Genomic DNA, 16,669 nt, shown 5'->3' on the forward strand with positions numbered 1-16,669 from the left:
AAAGTTCAGGGGGCTACAGTCTCAGAAAGTCACCCTGGTACCACAGTTATATCACTGTCCTGTGTCCTGGCCTGTGTCCTGTACCTCTAGCCCCTGGGGGTCAGATGGCTTTGGTTTTAAGTCAGGGCCTTCCTTGGGACAAGCCCTTCTTGGGCCTCAGACCTCTGGTTCTAGGGGTGGGGAGCAGTTGGGAGGAGGGGGCGGAATATGTTAGAACAGTGTTCTGTAGAGCCTAGCTAAGAGCCTGGGAGAATCTCAGGGGTCAACTGGTCCAGCCTGTACCTGAAAAAGAATGACCTCTCTGTTACTACAGACAAGTGGTCATACAGCTTCTGCCTAAAGACCATTTAGGAAGGGAGAACACATTTTATCCCCTAGGCAGCTGGGCAGTGCTGTGTCTAGATCAGAAATGAGCACGAGGACCTGTGTTCAAATCATACTTCAACTCCTTCTTAGCTGTGTGACTTTGGAAAAGTTCCTTCACCTAGCTTTCCCTCAGTTTCCGCATCTGTCGCACCTCCCTCCCAGGCTGGTTATGAAGCTCTAACGAGATCCTATCTGTCAAGCGCTTCATAAACCTTAATGTGCTGTGTAAATGCTAGCTATTATTAATTATTATTATCCATATTAACGACCTCCTGAGGTAGCCCGCTCTTGGATGGCCTCAATCATCATGGAGCTTTCCCTTACATCAAACATCAATCTGCTTCCTTCTAATTCCCAAGGGCTGCTCTGCTCTCTGAGGTTGACAAGAGCAAACTGAATCTCTTTTCCAGGTGACAGCCCCGTAAATATTTAAAGACATCTATCATATCCTACTTAAGTCTTTTCTCAGATGGGGTGTCTGAAACTGAGCACAGCACTGAAGAAGGGTTGATGATAATAATGATGATGGCTGGCATTTATATAATCTGTTAAGTTTGGCAAACCACTCTATAAATATCTCATTCAACCCTCGTAAAAACACTGGGAACTGGAAACTATTATTTTACAGACAGGGGAACTGAGGCAGTGTGGTTAAATAACTTTTCTCAAGGTCAGACAGCTAGGGAGCAGTGGAGGTCAGATCTTCTTGACTTCAGGTCTAGTACCCTATCCATTGTGCCACCTAGCCATTTCCCTCATTCTGGATCATAGAAAGGGACCTTAGAAGCCAGCTAGTCCAAATTTCTTCATTTTCCTATCAGAAAACTGAGGCACAGATTAAGGGGGAGGTGGGTAGGTAGACCTTGTATGTCAAATTTGACCCTTATCTCCAGAGGTGGGCTGGTCAATATTTAACAGCTAGGTTTCTGAAAGCCAGGGGTTGCATTCTAACAACTCTTATGCCAACAAGTCACATGAAATGGTCATTTATTAAGCACCTACTATGTGCCAGGCACTTTGCTAAGTTCTGGGGATACAAAAAAAAAGGTAAAAACCAAATAGCTTCCAGTCGAATGGGAAGACAATCATGTAAAACAAGATATAAACAAGATGAATCAAAAATAATCTCAGAAAGAAGGCATTAGCATTAAGCAGGACCAGGAAAGGCTGTTTTCAGAGAGTGGGATTTTAGCTGGGACCTGAAGGAATCCAGAGAAGCCGGGAGGCCGAGGCGAGGAGAGAAGAGAATTTTCCAGGCGGGAGGGGACTGTGAAACGTATGGAGTCAGGAGATAGAGGCGCTGGATCAAATAGTAAATTAGTTATTACTAAGGTGTACAAATGGACACTTACTAGCTGTGTGACCTTGGGCAAGTCACTTAATGCTGTTTGCCTCAGTTTCCTCAGCTGTAAAATGGGGATAGTGATACACGTACTACCAACTTCCACAAGGTTGTTGTGAGGAAGGCCCTTTATTAAACCTCAATTCAGTATCATTTACTAAGGGCTCACCGTGTCTTTTTCAGCTCAAAAATCTGTGATCCCGCGGACAAGGCATAGTGGTAGGTGCTGGAGATACACAGACAAGATGAAAAATCGTTCCACCCTCAAGGAGTTTATATCCTACTGGAGGACTGCTACATTTTCATAGATAAATAACACAATACAGTTCTTAAAAATGTGCCGTTTCTCAGTTCCCAAGCATCGAAGCCTACTTCAGATGCTTAGTGGCTGCGTGGTCCAGGACAAGCCGCTTCATCTTTCTAAGCCTCAGTTGGCTCTCAGGTGAAGAAATTTAAACAAAGAAACGGGAAATGACTTACACAAGATCTCACAACTAGCAAGTGTGAAAGATGAGATTTGAGGTCTCTTGACTTCAGGCCAGCGCCCTGGTCACTTATACCGCATTGAAGCTCACCGAAGGAGCATCCTTCAGCTCTACTTAGAGAAAAAGGAAATTTTTGTCATGCATGCTCTTCCCTTTTCTGATAGTCTCCTTAATGGAGGCTTAATTAGACTAATTAAATAAATTAATTAATTTAATTAAAGAGTAACCTTTTTGCATCTGAGTGTCTTTATCTATGAGAGGTGCCTGGCACAGAGTATGAACTTGTATTAAATGCTTTTTCATTATTTATTCATTCAATCATTCAATGGTACTACGATAAGAAGGTTAAGTCATCTTCAGAGACTGGCAGACCACAGATCTAGAAAAGACCCTAGAGATCATCTGGGCCACCCTCCCCCATTTTACAGATGAGAAAACCAAAGCCTCCAGAGGGAAAGTGACTTAACCCAAAGTCCACAGTAAGTTAATGGCAGAGCTGAGACTCAAACACAGAGTATGAGGAAAGGGAAGGCTCGGTGTCCCCAAAATTCCCTCCTTATCTATCTAAGCAGAGTTGAAAGATACTCCTTCCATTAGCTTCGATGTGACATAAGTGACCAGGGAAGTCAAAAGTGAACTCAAACTCAAGACCTCAAATCTCATCTTTCACACATGCTGTTGTGTGACCTTGAGTAAGTCATTTCATTTGTCTTAGTTTAAATTTCTCCGTTTATAACATTTCGAACTGTAAAAAGGGACACACATTAGGAATTCAGAGAAGCGGAAGGATGAACATGTATGTATATAGAGTATACATAGAATGAACTATATACATATATATAGACATATAGTTTGTATATACATATATGTATGTATAGAATGAACTGTATATGTAATGTGTATACATGTATACACATAGAATGAACTATATGTGTTTATACATATATGTATATATAGACACACAGTTGTATACATAGGGTGAACATGTGTGTATGTATATATAGAATAAACTGTATGTGTGTATACGTATACAGTGGACTATATGTATGTTTGTATACATGTATGCATATGTTCATTCTATATAGAATGAACCATATATGTGTGTGTATAGACATATATCATATATAGAATGAACTATACATGTATGTGTCTATATATGTGCGTATGTAGAATGAACTATGTGTGTGTGGATGTGTACATGGAGTGATCTCTGCACACATATGCCTACATATATGTATATATGAACTAGGTCTTTATGGAGATATATGTATATATAATTAACTATATGTGCATATACATGTGTGTATGTGTATACATATATATGCATATAGAAAATGAAATAAGCAGAATCAAAGTGGAAACAATGCTGAAAGGTGGCCAAGATCAGATTTTTTGTGTAATGACCAGTCTTAGTCCCAGAGAACAGAAGACAGAGCGTGATTTCTCCTCATTTAGTAGAGAAGGCGGGGGGGGGGGGGGGGGGGGGGGGGGGGGGGGAGACTTATGGGAGTGACTAAGTTATCAGGCACAGCTAATTTGCTCATCAATTTTGTTTAGGAAAAGAAAGGGGGGCAGGAGACAGTGAGCAAGCACCTGGTAGAATATTTCTAGCAAGGCACCTGCCAGAAATCTAACAATGCTACAGAGACTCAGGAAAACATAATAGAAGAAATTATTTACAAATATACACATGGAGGGAAAATCACCTTCCCGAAAGAGGTTTCTCATAAAATAATTGTTCCCAGAAACATGATGGGGATGATAAGGCCTGGGAGGGAAGACAAACAATATGTCCTTCCAACTTCCAGTTACCCACTGGGAATTGAGAGTAGGGAAGGGTGGAGGAGAGAACCAGTAAGAAATAGCAGGAAATAGATATTAAAAAACTAAAGCTTAGACTATTCACTTTTGTGGTTCGTTGTTGAGTTGTTTTTCAGTCATGTCTGACTCTTCACGCCCCCATTTTGGGTTTTCTTGGCAGAGATACTGGTTTGCCATTTTCTTCTCCAACTCATTTTACAGATGAATAAACTGAGGCAAACAGAGTTAGGTGACTTGCCCAGGGTCACAGAGCTAGTAGGTATCCGAAGTCAGATTTTAAATCAGGAAGATAAGTTTTACTGACTTCAGGTCTGGCATCTATCCACCATGCCACCTAGCTACCCCACTATTCACTAGGTGAATATATTTGGCACCAAAAAGTATCCAAAGTATACCCAGCCTTCTACCGTTATTGGAACCTTCGCAACTGTGGAGAAAGGCTCTGGGTTAGGGAAGAGTATAGGATCTGAAGTCAGGAGACCTAGATACATATCCTGGCTCAGACATTCACTAGTCGGTGTGACCCTGGACAATTTGCTTCACCTCTGCCTCGGTTTTCACACCTGTAAAATGAAAGCATTACCTGACTCTCAGGGTTGCTGTATACATGGCCACTGCTTAACTAAGGTTAATTCTCTACTATTTCTAGGCTCTAGAAGAAAAAGCAGGAAATCTGGAGGTGACCTGACATTGCAAAGGCAGTTGCTTGACTAAATGACATTATCCCAAAGAAGCTACAGATCGAACAACAAAACAATTGGTAATTTCCTAAAAGAAACCAACAACAATGAGGAAAAGTACCCAAACTCTTGGGATGCAGCCAAAGCAGCTCTTAGGGGAAGTTTTATATCTCTAAGCACTTTTATCAACAAGAGAGAGAAAAAACTGATAGATGAATTGGGCACCAAAAAAACCCCGCTATGAGGACTGACTTACTGTCTGTTAGAGGCAGCTAGGTGGCACAGTACATAGAGTTCTGGGCTCTAATGGAGTTCAAATCTGACCTCAGACACTAGCTATGTGACCTTGGGCAAGTCACTTAACCCTGTTTGCCTCAGTTTCCTCAACTGCGAAATGAGCTAAAGAAGGAAATGGCAAACCACTCCAGTGTTTCTGCCAAGAAAACCCCAAATGGGGGCATGAAGATTCTGAAACAACTGAACTACAACAAAAAAAGAGCTTAATTTTTTCAGGGTCTGTTTTGAAAGCTGAAAATATTCAGAAGAGGTTGACTGAATCCATCTGCCCATCCAAAGAGACCTCTTGCTTCTCTGACTGCTCTTTCTCTGTCTCCTTTGCTGCATACATCACTATCTGCCTCCTGCTTCCTTAGCATATTCTTTTATTTCCCTGGGTTTTATCCAGGGTTCTATCTCTCTTCTCTCCTCCCTTGACTCCTCAACCTAGAGTCTGTGAAATTAAATATATATATAACTATTTTTCAGTATTATTAGTTTTTTTATACTTCCATGAATTTTATTTTGTGCATTTTAAAAGATCGTGCTGAGAAGCGGTCTATAGGTTTCAACAGACTGCCAAAGGGGTCTATAATCCAAAAATATTAAGAACTTCTGGTCTCACCTCAGTGACCTTTATCTATTTCCGTAGGTTCAAGTATCATCTGTACACAGATGGTTCCCAAAACCAGATACAGTTATCCCTTCTACATTTTGGGGGGTGCCCCCACAATCTGGAAAGCCCCATAAAGTATTTTGGGCCTTACTTCATACCAGAGAAGAAGCCTGAATTTTTTCTTTTTCTTTTACAGAGTATTTACAGTACCTTATTGTAAAATTTGCCCTAAGTATTTTTCTGTCATCTGCTAGCCTTTTGTATGTCATCTGTGGCTTCTGCAAAACTCCTCAAAAATTCCCATTTAATTTCTTATGCCAACCCATGATATATTGAAACCTCAATAAGAAAAGTCATGGTGTGGAAGGGATAACCTGTATATCTGGACCTAAACTTTCTTCAGAACTCTAATCCAACATCATCAATACTTTCTCCATCGGTTTTAATTAACCTTTTTTCTTTCTTACAAGGGGAACGTTTACTGGGAAGGAATATTGAAAAATAACTGTAATATTGAAAAATAACTGTAATATTAAAAAATAAAAGGCATCAATTAAATTTTAAAAAGCACCCATTAGCTAGCCCAGGACCTTGAACCCAGTAGCCTTGGGAATGACAGTGACTTCCAGGTCACTAGTCTGACTTCTAGACTAGCTTTCACCACCATCATCGAAGGGAGAAATTGCTAAAGGAAAGGATGTTTCTCACTTCTACCAACATTGAATGCTAACCAACTGCTCCCTAATGGGCAGGTAAGCCCTTAGAGCTCTGGACCACGGGTTCTGCTTATAGCCCAACCCTCAAAGCCATTATCCTTGGAAACATCCTTGAGGAGATGCAGCCAGAAACTGCTTCAGCAGGCACTGTAGGCACAGCTGCTATAGACCTAGAAAAGGAATTCTGGCCACCCAAGTCCTTGGCACTGTCCAGTGATTCAACACTAGAAACCAATAAGGTTTCATTAGCAGAAATAACATTAAAAACAGCTCATTGCCATCTGCTTTCCTGCTGTACCCTAACATGGGGCTGCCCCATCTGAAATGCAGCTGAAACTATGGGTGTTGTTTTCTCCATTAGAATGCGAATGCCTGGGGAGAAGAGATTGCCTCAATCTTTTATTTCTATTCCCAGTGCTTTGCACATAGTAAACCCTTTTCCTTCCTTCCTTCCTTCCTTCCTTCCTTCCTTCCTTCCTTCCTTCCTTCCTTCCTTCTTCCTTCCTTCCTTCCTTCCTTCTTCTTTCCTTCCTTCCTTCCTTCCTTCCTTCCTTCCTTCCTTCCTTCCTTCCTTCTTCTTTCCTTCCTTCCTTCCTTTTTTCTTTCCTTCCTTCCTTCCTTCTTTCCTTCCTTCTTTCTTTCCTTCTTTCTCTAAAATTGAAAATTGGTTTTAATTCTATTTTGCTAAGACTTAAGCTAGATTTGTTATTCCCTTTTGAGGTTCCTTTCCCTTATAAAAGTCACTCACCACCCATATTCTGGAGACACTTGCCTAACGCGCAAGCTTTTGTCTTACAATTACCTCTATCTTCGTAACCCCACCCATGACCCACTTTCCACAGAAACTTGATTAACCTATAAGGTAAAAGTCTCATCCACAGCTAGATGGCTCAGTGGATAGAGTGCCAGGCCTGGAGTCAGGAAGACCTGGGTTGAAATATGTTCTTAGACACTTACTAGCTGTGTGACCCTGGGCAAGTCACTTTACCCTGTTTGCCTCAGTTTCCTCATCTGTAAAATATATGAGTTGGAGAAGGAAGTGGCAAACCATTCAAGTGTTTTTGCTAAGAAAACCCCAAACAACAACAAAATCTTATCAATATCAACTAATGAAGGAACCCCCATCACCTGAGAACCCTTGTCTTGTGACTCAATCACATGTCTTGACCATGGTTAAGGGGGTTTCAGAAGGGAAGGTCCAAATGATGTAATCTCAATTCTGGCTATGTCATTGATAGACAATCAGAAGAAGACACACACATGTTGATCAAGATTTTGCTCTGTCATCTTGTTAATTGTCATAAAAGATCCTGTCAGCCCTTACCTGAGGTCTTTGGTCATCAAGAAAGGCCATTGACCCAATTGATCGGTTGCTGCTAGCCTAACTAATAAATTAATCATGTTTGGAACTTTGTCTCAGTTTGCCTTAATTTCTACCATTACGGCTTGGCAACCACGAAGGAATTGGGGGTAGTAGGCTGATCCCCAGAGTACTCTCCTGGGGGTGGGGGTATTCCCTAGAGCATTCAGGTGACATTTTCACCTGGGGGCTTTCTCCACAGAAAGGTTGAACTAGAGATCTGGCTCCCTGCCCCCTAGTTCCAGCCCTTCTGAGTCAAGAGAAGCTTCTCTGTGCTGTTAGAGAAGCTGTAGCTGTGTTTTTGGTTTTTGGTGTCCTGTGTTTTAGTGTGACTGATTGGCGATAATTGGTAATAGAAACCTCGGAAAATTCCCCTAAGGAGCTTAAACCCTTGAGAAATCTCTTCCTTCCTCAAGAGGGTCTCTCAACTTATGACAACAGGGACAACACCCTTTCAGGGAAATCTTAAACCTTAAAAAATTTATTTTCTCTTAGGGGACTCCTGGCTCAGGCTCAGGAGGGAGTGATTCTTAAACTTTGAAGAATTCTTCTTCTTCTAAGGGGGAATCTGTTTTAAAGCCAGAAGGGATGCATACTTCCCATTTAAGAAAAGGGTAAGAGGGGCAGCTAGGTGGTGCAGTGAGTAGAGCACCGGCCCTGGTATCAGGAGGGACCTGAGTTCAAATATGGCCTCAGACACTTGACACACTTATTAGCTGTGTGACCTTGGGCAAGTCACTTAACCCCAACTGCCCTGCCTTCTCCCTTCAAAAAAAAAGAAAAGGGTAAGAAAGAGGGAATAACCCAAATATGTAGGATAAAATTGGCTTGATATACAAATTCCAAAATTGATCTGAAAAGGATTGTGTGTGTGTGTGTGTGTATGCATGCTAATTTCTTTTTGAAGCTTCATCACTTGTGTTTAATGTCTCAGTATTTATCTTGTTTTTCTCACTTTGTTATATTTAAAACGCTGATAAGAGAGAGATGGCCTGGGTTTTGCCCTAAATGCCTCCCTCCATTAGAGCCACACCTACTATGGAGGAATATGTTACTGTGAACCCAGTTGCAGAAAGCAAAGGTCAGTAGGGGAATCCTGTATCCCCAGGAGGAATTCACTTGTACGAAAAGCACCATTATCTCTGGTCAACCCACAAATCTTTTCTTAGCCATCAACTGACTATCCATTCTGGCGCTAAAACCCGCCAGCAGTTTGGATGCTGTGAACCGTCAAAGGGATTGCTATTAGGGACTCCTGCACCTTTATTAGATCCACGAACTGAGGACCAGGTTCACATTCAGCTGAACCATGTGGCTCCGTGGGGAGGAATTCTGGAAAACTATTAAAACGTCAGAAGGGCATTCTCAGAGACCACATTTCTGTTAGCCACCCAAATATTTTCATTGGCAATTGGACCGATAAAAGATTCTTTTAACTTCTCCAAACTAAAAAAGTACCTTACCTGACAAGGTGAGGTAAAGTTCATAAAGGAGAAAGCAGAGACTTCTATTAAATTGAGGAATCCTCATATTCGTTGCCTTAGCAGGGACTCATGGAGGTCACCCTCTACATGTTTGTCAGTCTTGTGCCTAATTATTTGTGCTTCACTTTCTGTGTCTGTATTTTTTGTTGTTTCTGTGTTGGCATAGAGTAAACTAACTTTTCTTACTGCTGTGGAAAGTAAACGTAGGCATGAGCACAGAACATAATCAGCCATATATGTAAACTGAATTGATTGTTTGTGGATATTATGTTCCCATGGTGCCTCAAAACTGGAAGAAGAGTTTTAGGAGAAGAAAAGCTTATAGGCTGTGTTACATGCAGAAAAGCTTACATAGAGACTATATTACATACAGAAAAGCTTACATACAGACTGTATTACATTTAGAAAAGCTTACATACAGACTGTATTACATACAGAAAAGTTTTTAAATATCAGAAATTATAAATTCATATTTAATTGGGTTCTGAAATTAAATTTTGTAGATTATGGCCACTTGTGCTGCCCATTCCAGAATTTGGAGTGTTTTTCAATTTCCAGAACTTCCTGCCTTTTTTAAAAAAATAGATTGCGCAGACGCTAAGCAATAAGCAGGTCTCAATTCAAGTAATCCGTGTGAAGCTTGAATTATTTAGCTTTTTCAATGTCACAACCAGAAATTAGGAAGCATTTAAAAAAAAAAAGAATTGCCCAGGGTGGCACCGGGAAAGGAATTGAGTTTAAAGATGCATTCCAGCCTATCTAGGAGGGAAAAGATAAGGTAAAAGAAAAATTGAAGCCCAGGGCCCAGAGTGGATATTTCTACAATCAGAAAAAAGGTCATGTTGTTAAGAATTGTAAAAAGAATAGGTGGCCATATTTGTGCAATAGGTATTGCACAAAAAAGAAGGATTTGAGGAATAAAGATAGCCCTTAAGATAAAACCAGCCCTCAGGAATATTACTTACAGATTATTTCTGTTGAATTTAATTTTCATGTTGTCACCCACTATTTAACATCAGGCAATGTGTTAAAAAAAAAAAAACCAACTTTTTTTCCGCTTAGAGTACACTTTGATCAGGATTTCTCTATATTGGCCTTGAATGCAATTGATTTAGGATGTCAAAAATTAATATTTAGGAATGTGTGCTACCGCTGTCAAACCATAGTATAAGAAATGTTACTAAAAATTGAAAAATGCAACTCTTTTGATTTAGAAATTACAGATTATCATCTGGGTATTTTAAAGAAAGGAAGGAAATACTGAATCTACAGAGAAAACTCTAGCTAGATTCTAAAAAGTGAAAGTGGGTCAACTTTTAATCCCTCTTTTCCCCAGAGGTGACAAATTTATTGTTTTAAAAAGGGAAGAGCCTGTTTGCAAGCATCTGGGATTGAAATGGCAAACAACTCTAGTTGCAGTGAATTTTCAGGAACAGTTGGCAGCTTAAATTTATCTGGCTCTTAAGAGTTTCAGAAAAAGACTTGGGACTGATTTAAAAGTAATGCGGGAATGTTTTGTGAACTTAATTGTTAAGTAAACCAGAGACAGAGAGCTAAAGATATTTAAAATAGAGAGTATTTTTTGATATATACGAAAGCAAAGTATTTCAAAATCATATGTTTTTTGTATAACCTATATCGAATTGCTTACCCTCTCAATGAGAGTGGGTGGGGAGGGAGGAAGGGAGAGACCGTGTGTGTTGGTAACCAAAAATGGGCTCCTTAGTACTTAGTCAACAAATGCCCTTGAATAGTTTTGGCTTTTCCCCCTGAACTAACTGAATGCTGTTTGTATGTTGGATTGGAGTAAGCTTGGCAGCCCCTTCACCTTGCTTCCCTTGCTTAAGCAGATTGAAAGAACCTGTGCTTTCCCGGTCAACCCCTTCACCTTGCTTAAGCAGATCTAAAGAACCTGTGCTTCCCACCCCACATACCTTACACCACCCCCCCACCCTCCCCACCCCTGCAGAAGCCGGATGGTTAAAAACAGCTTCTGTTGGAGCCAGAGGCTGCTACAGCTACAGCCACAGCTGAAGCTGAAGCAGGAGCTGCCGGTAGCAGAGCTAACCTACATGAGGATTGAGGGGTGCTGAACAAGGACTTGAGGCTAGTGGGTAATCTTTTTACCATAGAGGGGAAGCATGTATATGATTTTTCTTTATACCATCATGTTTCTCTGTGGCCTCCTGGTTACTCTTGTGAGGCGGACTTATTGGGCCTGGAAGCTTTTGATCAGAATATCAAAATGGGGATGCTGGTTTGTGGGTTGGTTACTGTGGAGCCTAAATATATGCTTTGATTCTTCTGCCTCCTACTTTGAAGATTCCTTATATCTCGCGGTTCCGAACCTTTCAGACATATATATGATCCTCTTTGAAATTATAAACTCTGCCCTCCTAATACACCGTGGAACTCAAAGTTTTAAAAATGAATGTTAAAAATTGTTTTTACATGCAACTGGGAAATAAGATATATAGGCAATAGGGTATAGAAATCTATCTAGTCCTACAGGAAAACAGAAGGGAAGGGGATAAGAGAAAGGGGTGGTGGTTATAAAAGGGAGGGCAGATTGGGGGAAAGAGTAATCAGAATGCACACTGTCTTGGTGTGGGGGGAGGGGAGAGATGGGGAGAAAATTTGGAACTCAAAATCTTGTAGAAGTGAATGTTAAAAACTAAAAAGAAACTAACTAATAAAAAATAATGATAAATAAAATCATGTTTTTTAAATGTAATGACAACCAAGGGGAATAATTTTTATTAAATTTATTAAATAATGCTTTACTCATATGTTACTGTGAACCCATCAATAAACTGGCCACTTAACACATTGTTGAAACCACAATTAATATTTTTAGAGTTTATTTGAATAAAATATTTTACTTAAATTTAGAAAGTTCTGAATATGTTAGACCTTTCCTTTCAGATTATTTGAACCCCAATAATAACCAAAGCATCCAAACTGCTTTTGCTCTACTCTAAAAATGCTCTTTCTGTGTCAGCAACTTCAAAGACCAGATAAGATTGACAAGGGGTATCTTTCCTGTTGGTGACAAGATGTCTGCCACCAGAGCAGTGGGATTTCTCTCATCTTGATATTCTAAGGACATTTGCATCTTGTGATCATAATCTCTAAGTCATGCTACCCTGTCCATTGTCTTATTCAGCTAAGAACTTCCTTTCTTATGATATGGAGGCCTTAAGATTGGGCAACACAGACATGCTGAGTTGGGACTAAAAATGTATTTAAACCTTCTCATTCCTTTGTTCAGACAGTCAGAACTTATGCTCCAGCTCCTTGTATGTACAAGTAAGCTAGCTCCGCTAGCTTTAAGGCAATAAGCATCATGAATTTACGTATCACCTATCTTGTTTGACTCCTTTAACCAAACTTTCAGGTCCACAGACCTAAAGGGGGTTAGTCTGTTTCAAAAGCTAGTATGCAGTGTTAGCTTTTCCAGCACTGTTGCTTTTAATAGCATTTGCACTGTTGACCTAATTTTCCTTCATCCCATAAAGAGGAACATACCATCTTATGCCAGAATTTTATCAGCCAACTGATTTAACTAGGACAAAATTGTATAAGTCAGATCTGAAGCACAATATTGTTTTCTTAACTATATGAGCCAGCTGACACAGAATGTTATTGATTGAGAGATTAATTGTAAACATAATTACTTGAGAAGTTTTGCAAATGCAAAGGAAAATTTCAGTAAAATTAGTTCTGTTGATAATCCAGGGTACGATTGGGAAATCAGAAAAGAATTGAGAACTTTTCCTGTTGGGAATTTTAGATGGGCAGTTCTCTATCCTCAAAAATCCCCCTCCCAGAGTTAATACTGACGAAAATGGCAGATGTCTCTGGGTGACTTGAGACCACCCTCTTAAAGAATACGGTAAGGCTACATTAGGAGCACAAAGGAATAGGTTCAGCTCTTTGAGTGGTTTAAATGAGAACAAAGGTTTATAGGAATGTGAAAAATGCCATCAGGAATCTTTGAAAATAAGTTAAATTGATAACAATAGGCTTTAGGTTTAAAAGTGCTGGTATCTAATGGCCCTGAGGTTTTAAATGGTATCATTTGTGATTATAAAACTAAAGGTGGACCTTGATTAAGATTTTTCTTAAAACTTATTTAGGCTGAGATGTGTTTCCCTATTAGGGTAATTGTAGTAGATTATAACTTAATACAGACTGCAACTACTATTTTGCATCAAGAAATTTATTGATTACTTGACTCGATTTGGCACCTTATTTTGACTCTTTTTATCTCAGTTGGTGCATCTGTAAACTAGTCGGGAGAAGCAAATGATAGAACGATTGTGAAGTGCTTGGCACAGTGCCTTGCCCATACCATGTGTCAGGCACTATATAAATGTTGGCTGTTGTGATTACTTAGTTTTCATTGCTCCATTTTAGATAATTATATTTGTTGTTGTCCAGTCATGTCAAACTCTTTGCAACCCCATTTGGGGTTTTCTTGGCAGAATTACTGGAGTGGTTTTGCCATTTCCTTCTCCAGCTCATTTTCCAGATGAGGAAACTGAAGCAAATAGGGTGAAGTGATTTGCTCAGGATCACACAGCTATTAAGAAAATGTTAATACTCTACCAGCTCTTCACCTAGAATAGTAGAGTGAGAAACAAATGTGTTTTGTACATGCTTTTCCAAATCATAAGGACTGTGAGCTTAAAAGCCACTTGTGATAGAATGAATGGTTTTCTATGAAGGATGATTTGGAAAGACAACCTGCATTCTTTCATCTAAACTCATTATAGGATTTGTGTCTTGCACTTATTGTGTTCTTATTGGGTCTTTGAGGTATCTGATACTTGAACAGAAACAATACCGTGTTAAAATTGTGTTACCTCCATCTCTTTAGGTTGCCCTTGCCTGCAGAGATGGTCAACTCTACTTACCGCAGCCTTACCGATTGCAAGCTGTGAAACTACTGAATTAGCACCCCTCCACAGTGAGGAAACAGAGAGAATTTATTTTCTTGGACTACACGCCCCTTATGAAATTATGTCTGTTAATGTATTGAAGTCAGCCATCATGATACTCACTGAGATTTTGCTACTTGAGGTGGAAACTTGTCGGGCTGTAATTTGACATTGTTCTGAGTTTGGATTTCAGGTATGAAAATTTGAAATTACTAATAATGTCAATAATTGCCAGATGGTGTTCAAGGCCAGATGAGGTCTGATGAGGGCAGAGTACAGTGAGATGATTGTCTTCCCCACTCCTGGAAGTAACGCCTCTCTCAATGCAGCCCAAGATCATATGATTTTTTTTCACTGCTACATCATATTCCTGACTCATTTCAACTTGCAGTTCAGTAAAATCCCCAAATCTTTGGATAAACCTTGTACTTGAGAGATTAACTTTTTATGCCCAAGCATAAGACTTTACATTTATCTTTACTGAATCTCATCTTATTGAATTCAGTCCAATCTATTGAGATCCTTGTGGAGCCTAATGCTGTCATCAGGGGTTCCAACCCGCTCTGGGTCATCTGCATATTTGTTGAACATGTCCTCTCTATGCCTTCATCTGGGTCATGGATGAAAATGCTAAACAGCCCAGAGCCAAGCACAGACCCCTGGGAGACTCCGCCAGAGTCCTCCTACCTAACAGAGAATTTTAAGGGAAGCCAGAAGAGCTAACACAATCTCAGACTTCATCAAGAGAGGCATAATTTCCAGGAAAGGGGCAGCTAGGTGGTACAATCTGGGCTGGGAGTCAGGAAGATTCATCAACTTCTTGAGTTCAAATCCAGCCTCAGACATTTACTAGCTGTATGACCCTGGGCAAGTCATTTTACCGTGTTTGCCTCAGTTTCCTCATCTGTAAAATGAGCTGGAGAAGGAAACGTCAAACCCCTCCAAGTATCTTTGCCAAGAAAACCCCAAATGGAGTCATGGAGAGTCAGACACGATTGAAAAGAATTACCGATAACAAAGTTTCCAGGAATAGGGAGGTGATGGTCCCATTCATTGTACTCTGCACACTGATACTGAACCTTTCGTGACTGTTTGTTCAGTGCAATCATCCAACTAGCTCTGAATCCTTCTAATCCCTGCCTCTCCATCTTCTCCACAAGAATAGCATAAGATACTTAATCAATAGCTTTGGGTCCAGTCAGGCTTGGGCCAGAGAAGCAGTCTGACACGGGCAAGGCAGGGAGAAAAGGAGAGAGCTACACAAGCCTGCGCATAAGAAGTATGGAAAGGAGTGGGAGAGCAGCCTTCCAGTGTGGGCATAAGGCAAGAGGATGCTGGAGGGAGAGAAGCAAGGGCCTTGCATGAAATAGGCCATCGATTTCAATTTGTTTGAGAGAGAAATGAAGAAAGAGGATTCCCAAAGTGAAAGCTGAGAAAGAAACACTGAAGGAAAAGGATCTTATATTTACAAAAGCTTCTTGGGAGGTTTCTTTTGCCAATATTCAACACATCCCACTTGGAACACAGGGAATATATTTGCTAATCTCTTCAAGGGGCTCTTTAGCAAAAAAAAAAATAAAAAATAAAAAAAAATAAAAAGAAATGCAGATTCTAATGGTTGGTCTGAATGCTGCAGGAAAGACAACTTTGTACAGACTGAAGCTGGGTGAAATAGTAAGTACCATTTCCACTGTAGGTTTCAATGCAGAAACTGTAGAATACAAAAACATTGGCTTCAAAGTGTGGGAGGTAGGTGGCCAGGACAAGAACCGACCCCTATGGCGCCATCACTTCCAGAACACATAAGGACTGATCTTTGTGGTTGACAGTAATGACAGAGGATGAGTGAATGAAGCTCAAGAAGAACTGAGGAGAATGTAGGCAGAGGAGGAGCTTAGAGATGCCATCTTGTTAGTGTTTGCTAACAAACAGGATCTTCCCAATGCCATGAATGCAGCTGAAATCACAGATAAACTTGGACTGCATTCCCTCCATCACAGAAACTGGTCCGTCCAAGCCACCTGTGCCACTAGTAGGGATGAAGACTGGACTGCTTGTCCAATCAGCTCCAAAACCAGAAACAAAGGAACGAGAGTTCTTCTTCCCTCTTTCCTTCTCTCCCTTTTATTTCCTCCTTTTCACCCTTTGCTTTACTCTCATGTGGTAAACCGAGCTACTCTGGAATATTGAGTGCCGGAAGCTGATTTTCCCCTACCCCTTGTCACAGTATGTATTGCACCATGCTGTAAATGTGGCAAATGCAGGCCTGAAAACAGGATTCTTAGTTAATGTAAATAATTTCTGTTTCCAATGGGGCAGTTTTTGACATTCCTATGCAATATTACTCAGCTTTTTTATTGTAAAAAAAAAAATCAACTCGCCGTTTAGGACTGGAAAAGGATTAAGTACTTTGATTCTTGCATTGCTGGGGGGTTAACTTACAGCAGTAGAGCCAATTGCTACTCCTACTGGCTTATGAGATCTGTGTTGAGATCCATTTTGGTGGTTAGTTTTTAACCTGAACTCAATGTATTTTTTTAAATGGTAAAACAATACAAAAAAGACAAGTAATACACTTGA

General features: G+C 40.2%; 1 pseudogene; it reads left to right on the forward strand.

Moving 5' to 3' along the window:
- The first annotated feature begins 8,700 nt into the window (after window positions 1-8,700).
- On the forward strand, window positions 8,701-16,293 carry LOC118842651 (annotated as a pseudogene).
- Window positions 16,294-16,669: the final 376 nt, after the last annotated feature.

This window comes from Trichosurus vulpecula, chromosome 3 (assembly GCF_011100635.1).
Source record: "Trichosurus vulpecula isolate mTriVul1 chromosome 3, mTriVul1.pri, whole genome shotgun sequence".
Lineage (NCBI taxonomy): Eukaryota > Metazoa > Chordata > Mammalia > Diprotodontia > Phalangeridae > Trichosurus > Trichosurus vulpecula.